At 40.3% G+C, this 8,630-nt stretch overlaps 1 long non-coding RNA gene across 1 annotated transcript; it reads right to left on the bottom strand.

The window, feature by feature from the left end:
- Window positions 1-290: 290 nt before the first annotated feature.
- On the bottom strand, window positions 291-4,334 carry LOC128577155 (uncharacterized). Its single transcript, XR_008377516.1, has 3 exons — window positions 4,037-4,334; window positions 3,775-3,857; window positions 291-446 (listed from the first exon to the last, which is right to left on the bottom strand). It is a non-coding gene; the product is annotated as an uncharacterized LOC128577155 (long non-coding RNA).
- Between the last annotated feature and the right edge of the window lie 4,296 nt (window positions 4,335-8,630).

The raw sequence follows: 8,630 nt of genomic DNA, 5'->3' as shown, positions 1-8,630 counted from the left end.
GTTACATCTTTTGTATTAATCTGGATGGAGTTGAAATACATTTTTCTTAGTGAAACATCACAAGAATGGAGAAGCAAGGATCCAATGTACTCTATTCTGATATGAGGACAATTGATGAACTGGGGAGCAGAGAAAGGGAAAAGGGGAGGGGTGAGGGATCATGGGGTGTGACCCAGCTCTTGGGGGTAGGAGACAAATAGGGTCTTTACAAACAAACGCAAGCAGTGTAACCTGGTTCTTTGTACCCTCAATGAATCCCCCACAATAAATAAATACATACATACACAAATAAATAATAAAGAACTCTTCATCTGTGGTCTGAAGCATCGCTATGAAAGGAAGTAGAAAGGCCGGTTCAGAAGAATGCCCAAGTCTTGCTTGGACTGTAGCCCTGGAGGTGTTGAAAAGTCACCAGCTTCGGATTCAGTATGTGGCCGCTGGACCTGCTGATAGATTGCAGGTGGGCTATGAAATAAAGTGAGACATGAGGTTGACTTCTAAGTAAGACTCACTTAATGATTCCAAGTAAGTAATTGAGGGGTGGTGGCAATTTTTACTGATCTGAGGAAGGTTGAGAGAGAAATAGGTGTATGGGGTGAGTGCAGAATCAAGTCTCTTTACGCCACATTGAGTTTGAAGTGGACTGTTAGACATGCAAGGTCTCATGATGTCAAGAAATAGACATACAGATTGGAAAGTGTGAGAAGAGGTGGTGACTGGAGGTGGTGACTTGACTTGGGAGTTATCAGTAATTTGCGGCATGTAAAGCTCTGGAGGAGAACACCACGACAGGTGAACTCAGCATCAACAGCACCTTCCTCAGAGATGCCAGTCCCAGGGCTACTGCTCTGCTCCCCAGCACTGGTGAGCTGATAGTTTGACTTCTTTCAGACCTATTCTTGATTCTCTCCTTGATGTAATGTGAACAAAAGGGGTAATTATAGGGACAAAATACCTGATCAACATGAAACTTCAAGGATGATGGAAATTCCTTTTTAAACTAGATAATCTAGAGGGAAAAGCAGCAAAATGCAAATAGTAATTTTTCTTTAACTTGGTCTCAGTCTGTTTTTCTAGTGAAGCTAATGCCATCTGAAATGTTGGGGGTGGAACTAGGAAAAAGTCTCCAAACATTCCCTTTTCATGACATCATTGATGCTAGCCAAAGAATCAAGGGATCTTGGACAGCAGGACTTAGGAGATAAGGAAAAGGGAAAACCACTAACATTAGGTAATATAAACACAGAGCCTTTTTGTTTTTCACACTTGTAAAATATTCCATTCTGAAACCTAGAAGGCTTCATTCCAAATATATATGATTTTCATTTTAAATTGTAAGACTCATTGTATTTGCTGCAGTAAGCTTCAAAGGCACATCTGTAATTATGAGGAAAAACCCTGAAGCCTGAAGTTCTATAACAAATAGATCTAGCTTTCTATTTTGCCACTGGGAAGCTAGGCAGACTGCACATTATGTTTCATAACCAAAATCCCCCAGAGTCCTAACACAAAACCCAAGCCATATACATGACTCTGCTTTGAAACAGTGGAATCCTGGGGTGCAGCCAACCTTCACTAAACAAGTCAAGGAATTTCCCATGATTCCAAAGACTCTAGTCAGAGTTTGTAGTATATTGGGCCCCATTTTTCCCTCTTACCCAGTGCAAATGTAAACAAAAAAAGGGGAAGAAATAGAGATAGAAAATGAGAGGAAGGAGCAAGTGAGGAAAGAAAGAGGAGGGGCAGAAGGGACGGGAAGCAGGGAAAAAAAAAAAATTATCCCTAGAGGTCAAAGGCAAAAGCTTAGCTTTTTCTCTGGAATAACTCAAGGGCAAAGGAAGTATATGGATCTTCTCACTTTGTATCAGAAAATAGCAGAGTTCCTGACCACTACACCAGGAAAGTGGATCTAAAATCCTAAGTTTTACCTTAAACTGAGACTCAGTCTGTGTACTGGAAATGTTTTTCCTCCTGCCCTCCTTTACTGAGAAGAAACAGGACAGTGGTCCATTGCTTTTATGTTCTTACTACCATGCTAGCCTCCGCCAAGGAGTTAAAACAAGAATGCTCCCTTTTGCTCACTCTCAAATGGCTGCTTCCTTGAACATGACCTTGCCCATTGCATACAAAATATTACCAAGTTTTATCAGACCCTCTTAGAAACCTGCCTGCTTTTCTCCACTCTCCCCTCATGCCGTTATACTCATGAGCACCATCTTACCAAAGAAAAAGCTTTTCCATGCCTCTGTGCCTTGGCATTCACTCTCCCCTCCCATATCACAGTTACTTGTTTCATGTGTCTGTGTCTCCCACTTATATACTTCACAGCCATACCCTGGTCTAGCATTACACTCAAAGGAAGGAATTGCAAGTAGAATATTTTAAAAATTCTTCCCAATTTAGGTCTTTTGTTAGGTTGATTGTTTTAATGGTCCCACTACATCACCTATGCCCTGTGCCTCTCATGCTGGGAACACCCCACACCTGACTCTGGCTTCAACCTGATGACTTGTTTTGGCGTGTGGGATATTAGCAAACATAGTTCAAACAGAGGTGTCTAAAAGTGATTGCATGTTTCCACTTACATGTACCGGCCTCTGCCATTGCCAGGAGAACATGTTCAAGCTAACCTGCTGGCTGGTCATGTAGCAGAGCTGACTTGCCCCAGTCATCCCATCCAATGCTACCCTGGACCAGTCAATGGTAAGCCAATCTCCAGACATGTATATGAGCCCAGTAGAAATCAGCAGAGCTGTCTAGCCAGCTCACAGTTGACTACAGATTCCCAAGCAAGTGCAGTGCAGAGCAGACCAGCCAACCCAGAGCAGAATCATGAGGGTAAACCAGGGTTCAGCCAACTGTGGCTCATGGACAACTCTGGCACATTACTTGTTTCTGTAAAGCCCATGAATAAAGCTCACAGGCCATTCAACTTCATGCTTTCCAAAAAATCAAAAGAATAGGATCACACCTATAGTGCATAATGCAAGGGTACATGTCGGATCTTTAAGTATAGAGTATAAATGTCTAAACACAATAATTAAGTAAGATGAGGTATATATTTAAAAAATCAAAAGAATAATATTTTACAACACAAGGGAATTATATGAAATTCAAATTTCAGTGCCTGTAAACAAAGTTTTATTAGAACAGTCATGCTCACATTGTCATTCCGTATCATCTATGGTTGCTTTTGTTCTATAAAGGCAGAAACTGTACGCCTAAAAAGCCTAAAATATTTACTACCTATTCCTTTACAGAGAAAGATTGCTAATCCCTGACTAAATAAATGCTTATTGCTATGTGCCACTGAAGGTCAATGGTGTTTTTTCCTGTGGTTTTCTTTATGCAGGATCACTCTAGCAAATGTTTACTGACACATCTTCTCACCTGAGTGTCAATTTCTGTACCTGTTTTCTCCAACAACATACCGGTGGAGCAGCAGAAACCTAGGGTATGAACAAAGCCAGGCCACTTCTTCTCCCGACCCTAGGCATAGACCCTGTGACCTGGGTTAATGGCTGGGACCATGGTCTGGAACAATGATGCCAGTACATCAAAGAATGTCACATTCTTCAGTGGTTTCCTGTCCAACCACAGCCACAGTAAGGATCCAGAAAGTCACTCATCCTGCTAATGGTGCCACAAAGCTTATGAGCGAAAGATTCCATTCATTGCCAGCTGCACACTGAAAGGTCAACTTACATAGAAGCAGAGGTAGAGAGAGGAAATCTGACAAATGAAAGGAAATGGAGTGTTTACCTAGATTATTACCTTGGACAAAGTTTATCAGAACAGGCTAAAATTTAATTCCTACCCTGGGGTTCAGTGCTGGAAACTTGGGAGGAACATTAAATCTGTTAAAAAAGAAAAATTTAACATTAAACATTAAATCTGTTAATAAAGAAAAATTAAATTACATTTTCTTATCAACTCTCTTGACTCCTCGGTGTATCGTGAATGAATTTTTCAAATTTAATATAAATTTTTGTGGAATGAATAAATATATGAATAAACCAATGAATGGGAAACTCACCACCATACCGACAAGGGACTCTTTTTACCACCCTGTGGCATTTCTATCCAGTAGAGGTAATAGTCCAGAAATAACTCATTCCTCATCTTGAAACGCCTTCCAACTTCAAGGAGCAAGAAGCAGCTTCTAAGTCTAGCTCCCCTCATCCAGAAAGGCTTAAACACTCTTTCTCATCCTCCCTTCCCTTAGTTCAGGAACCTAATAGGTGGTCTCAAAGCCTTGAATAAATCCATGTGAAACAGGCTGGCACCCTCCAGGTTGGAGAAGCTAGACTTTCAGTAGACTGTACAGCCTTAAACCTCTACCAAAAATCTTCTGAGATTATAATGAGAACATGTTTTCCCCAGGAGGAGAGAAGGTCAGAGTCCCACATCTGGAGTTTGACCTTCCTGCATGTTGTCATTTCACCCACTCCAGGAAACCTTTCTGAGTTGAGCTGAAATGTGTAACTTCTCAACAGTGTGGCTGGTAGCAATCCCACCCAGCTGTGTGGAACAGGAAGTGACAGGGCAATTAATATTCTGTTAAAACTTCAGGGGTCTGCACTAAAGCTGGCCAGAAATCAGGGCTGACTCACTGCATTAAAACCCAACATGGTATTGTCTGCTCACTTCTGCTGACTCACGTGTCAGTCCTCAGCAGCGTATACCCAGGCAGAGCTGTGAGGTCTTGCATCTGCCTTTCTTGGGGGCGTCACCCTTTAGCACCAACCACATCAGTTCATTCTCCGGAGAAGCTACTATGATCAGCATGGATGGTTTTTAATGTGTGAAGAACTGTTTTATGGAGATCAGCCTCTTTCTCTCACTGTTTTATATGAAAACAGCATGAATAGCAATACAACTGCCATTAGAAAAGAACCATAATACTTACCAGCTGGAAAGAGGTCTTAGCGATCAAGCTAAATCTCATAGGAAAGAAAGGGATCTTTCCTATGGGACAGTGGGAGGTAGCATAGCAAGTCGGGTAAGAGCTTTAAGTCAGCAACCTGAATGCAAGTCTTGTCTCTGCCACAGGTAGTAAAATTGTAAGTAGAAGACTAATGTAGATTTTAAATAACTTTAATCAATTACTCAGACTCTCTGACCTTTGGTTTCCTTATCTGTGAAATGAGGAGTAATTATAATACCCACTCATTGGACAATAGCGAGGAAAGGATTAAAAGGGACACAGTACAGAAAGAACACAGCGCCTGACACAAAGTGCTCCATACATTGTAGCTATTATTAAGGCTGATGAAGCAATCCATGGAAACTTCTTTCCTGTAAACAGTATAGACCCTACATGTGTTTGACATTAGATTAGTAAAGAAATAGCACTGCAAGGGGGTACTGATGGGGGTGGGGAAGATAGAGTGGAAATAGTTGTCCAGAGGCGAGATGGGTCCTCAGTATCTTGAGGACCTGTGCCTCTGGGCCTCAGGTAGGGAAATACCCACCTTTCTATCCTGGTTTCAGGTCTGCCGACAATGGATGTTCATTAAAAAAAAACCTCTGATTATAAGTCTTTGAAGACTCTGCTCAGATTTCCCTTTAAGGGCCTCATTTAAGTGTACACACAAGGCAGCAGAGTCCAATTTAAAAAAAAAATGCCTGGGCAGTAATGAAATACAGAAACTGATACTTACATGATACTGTTAAGTACACTCTTTTTAAACCACTAATTCTTATTCCACAGAAAATGGTCCTTATGTCAAAGTCCTTAAGAGGTCCAACAGCTTGTATAACCAGCAAACCTCATGGTTAGTTAACAGCTTTCAGGACTTGGATTCCCAGTGATAAACAAAAGAATTCCGAAGGCCACAATCCATAAACTCTCCATAGAAACATATGGAACTACTTAAGGAGGTTGGCTCAGGGCTGTTGTTTTGAAAACAAGTATCCTCAGCCAGGATCTCTGCCGAGCACTATTTATTGAATGGTTGGAGAAGGGCAAGACCCCAAGGATCCCGTAGGGCTGCTCTTCAGCAACCTCCAGCATTTTGCAGATAGTGCTCTAAGCCTCCGGACATCCTGAAAGGGATGCAAGATGTCTGTACACTTGTGTCCATTTCACCCAAGGCTTCATGGCTGACCATGGAGGAGCCTGCACACCTTAACTGTCCTCCTACAAATCTCTGACTGCAAGATCTTATGCTTCCAAAACTCTCATTGCTTATTCTCAAAACCTCCCGTGACATTCAACCTTTCACCCCTGTGACATTCAACTGACCACTCCCTTCTTTGTAGCTCCCCAATAATCCATTCAAACTTCAATTATATTATAAATGATTCCATGCCAGTCTGCTACTACTGACTGTTTTTTTTTTTTTGAGACAGAGTCTCACTATGTCATCCTCGGTAGAGTGCAGTGGCATCACAGCTCACAGCAACCTCCAACTCTTGGGCTTAAGCAATTCTCTTGCCTGAGCTTCGCAAGTAGCTGGGACTACAGGCGCCTGCCACAGTGCCTGGCTATTTTTTGTTGCAGTTGTCATTGTTGTTTAGCAGGCCTGGGCCAGGTTCAAACTCGCCAGCCTCAGTGTATGTGGCTGGCACTGTAACCACTGTGCTACAAGCGCTGAGCCTACTACTGACTTTTATCTGCTTTTCCACGTCTCCGGGATTTAGCTTATGTATGCACTTAAATGAGAAACTTAAAGGGAAATCTGAGCAGTTTTCAAAGATTTATAATCAGAAGGGTCGTTTCTTGAAAGTAAACAAATATCTTCAGAAGACCTGAAGTAGGTACTCAACAATTCTTTTATTGTTTTATTAATAAAATATAATTAATTAAGATTATAAGTTGATGATACATTGATTAGGCTCTGCCATCCTGACCCTTTGAGTCAGTGCTAAAGCCATGACCAGAACTTAAAATTCTGATATTCCTATGACAAACTACTTCACAAAGACTTCAAGCAAATTCATCACATAATTAAACTCGCTCTCTGATGGCAGATTATGTGGCCATCAAGACACAGATATAGGATAGATTTTTGATTCATTCATCATCATACTCCAAAACTTGGACATAGCCGAACTGCCTGGCTTATCTATGTTGTTTAAGGATGAAGAGAGAATTTCCTAATACTTTGTCTTGGTCCCAGAACCATACAGATTGTCTTTCCCTTTCTAAAACTAATAATGAGGATTTTCTTATAATTATTAAAATGTTACTGAAGTTTTTTTGTTTTAGTAAAATGGCAGACTAAGTTAAATTCCATTATTTAAGAAAAGCTAGACCTGTTTGATAAAATTTAAAATGTTTTCTATCCATGGATAAGCTCTCAAGAAAGAAAGAGAAGCGCCAGAAACAAAGAGATAATGGAAAGCAGAATGAAGTTTCTAAGTATCAGCTCATGATGTAGCTATGCTATGGTGGTGGAGGGTAACCATTGATTCTATTATTGATTCTAGTCACCTAACAGCTTGGGATTTCACACTCATATGGAGATATAAGGTACGCACCGGTCCCAAGTGAGCAGGGGATTAGAACTGAGAATCCTGTACAGAAGTTGGGACCCTTGAAATCCTGTATGCTGTGCAAAAGAGTAGTCTGGATAAAAATCCACTTATTCACATGGAGAGACAATGACCAAATTAAAAACATATCTGAATGGGTTAAATAGCAGATTGGTTAAAGCAAGAGAAATTATAAAGTGGAAAAAAGATTTTAGGACACTACCCAGAAGGCACAGATATATAAATATCTGGAAATAGGAAAGATTAAGGGATATGGAAGAAGGGATGAGGAGGTACAGCAGAGATGTAATTCCCAAGACTGGAAAATAGAGAAAAAAAGAAGGGGCAATGTTTGAAGAAGTAATGGTTGACATTTTTCCATTAGTGAAGGAAACATTTGAATTCTGAAGTTCCAGGATCATAATGAATTCCAAGAAGGATAAATCAAACTTAAAACATCCAAAGCTAGCCACACATAATGAAACTGCAGAACACTGAAGACAAATATCCCAAAGTACTATAATATAAAACAAATTAACTACCTGTATTCTATACCCAGCTGCCATAACCAAATACCTCAAACAACAGAAATTTCTTTTTCACAGTTCTGGAGGCTGGAAGTCAAAGATCAAAGTGTCAGCAGGTTTAGTTTCTCCTGAAGCCTCTCTCCTTGGTTCCCTGATGGCTACCTCTTCTCTGTGCCCTCACACAGCCTTTCCTCTGTGCACATGTTACAAAAACAGTCATATTAGATTAGAACCCACTATTATAACCTTATTTAACCATAATTACCTGTACAAAGGCCCTGTCCCCAAGTATAGTCATGTTGGGGGTGAGAACCATAACATAAGAATTCTGGAGGAACACAGTTCAGTCCATTGTATCACCTAAACTCTCATTGAAAAGTGGAAGCAAAATAAAAATATTTTTTAAAAACTCCAGTAAAGTTTACTGCTTATAGATAATGATGAAATCAGCTCCTCCATAATGATCCAACTTTATGCTATCATTTTTAAAAGTTAAAACTGAACTGATAAAAATTTCCTAAAGAACTATCATGACCTTTTTACAGACTTTCAATGTCATATTCCCTTATTTCTTCAGAACAAAGAGTCTTCTTCTTTTAAGATATATATTTGAACCTTTTTTAT

The sequence above is a fragment of the Nycticebus coucang genome, chromosome 1, assembly GCF_027406575.1.
Source record: "Nycticebus coucang isolate mNycCou1 chromosome 1, mNycCou1.pri, whole genome shotgun sequence".
NCBI classification, from domain to species: domain Eukaryota; kingdom Metazoa; phylum Chordata; class Mammalia; order Primates; family Lorisidae; genus Nycticebus; species Nycticebus coucang.
The sequence above is the reverse complement of the archived record's forward strand: the minus strand, read 5'-3'. Positions and strand labels throughout refer to the sequence as shown.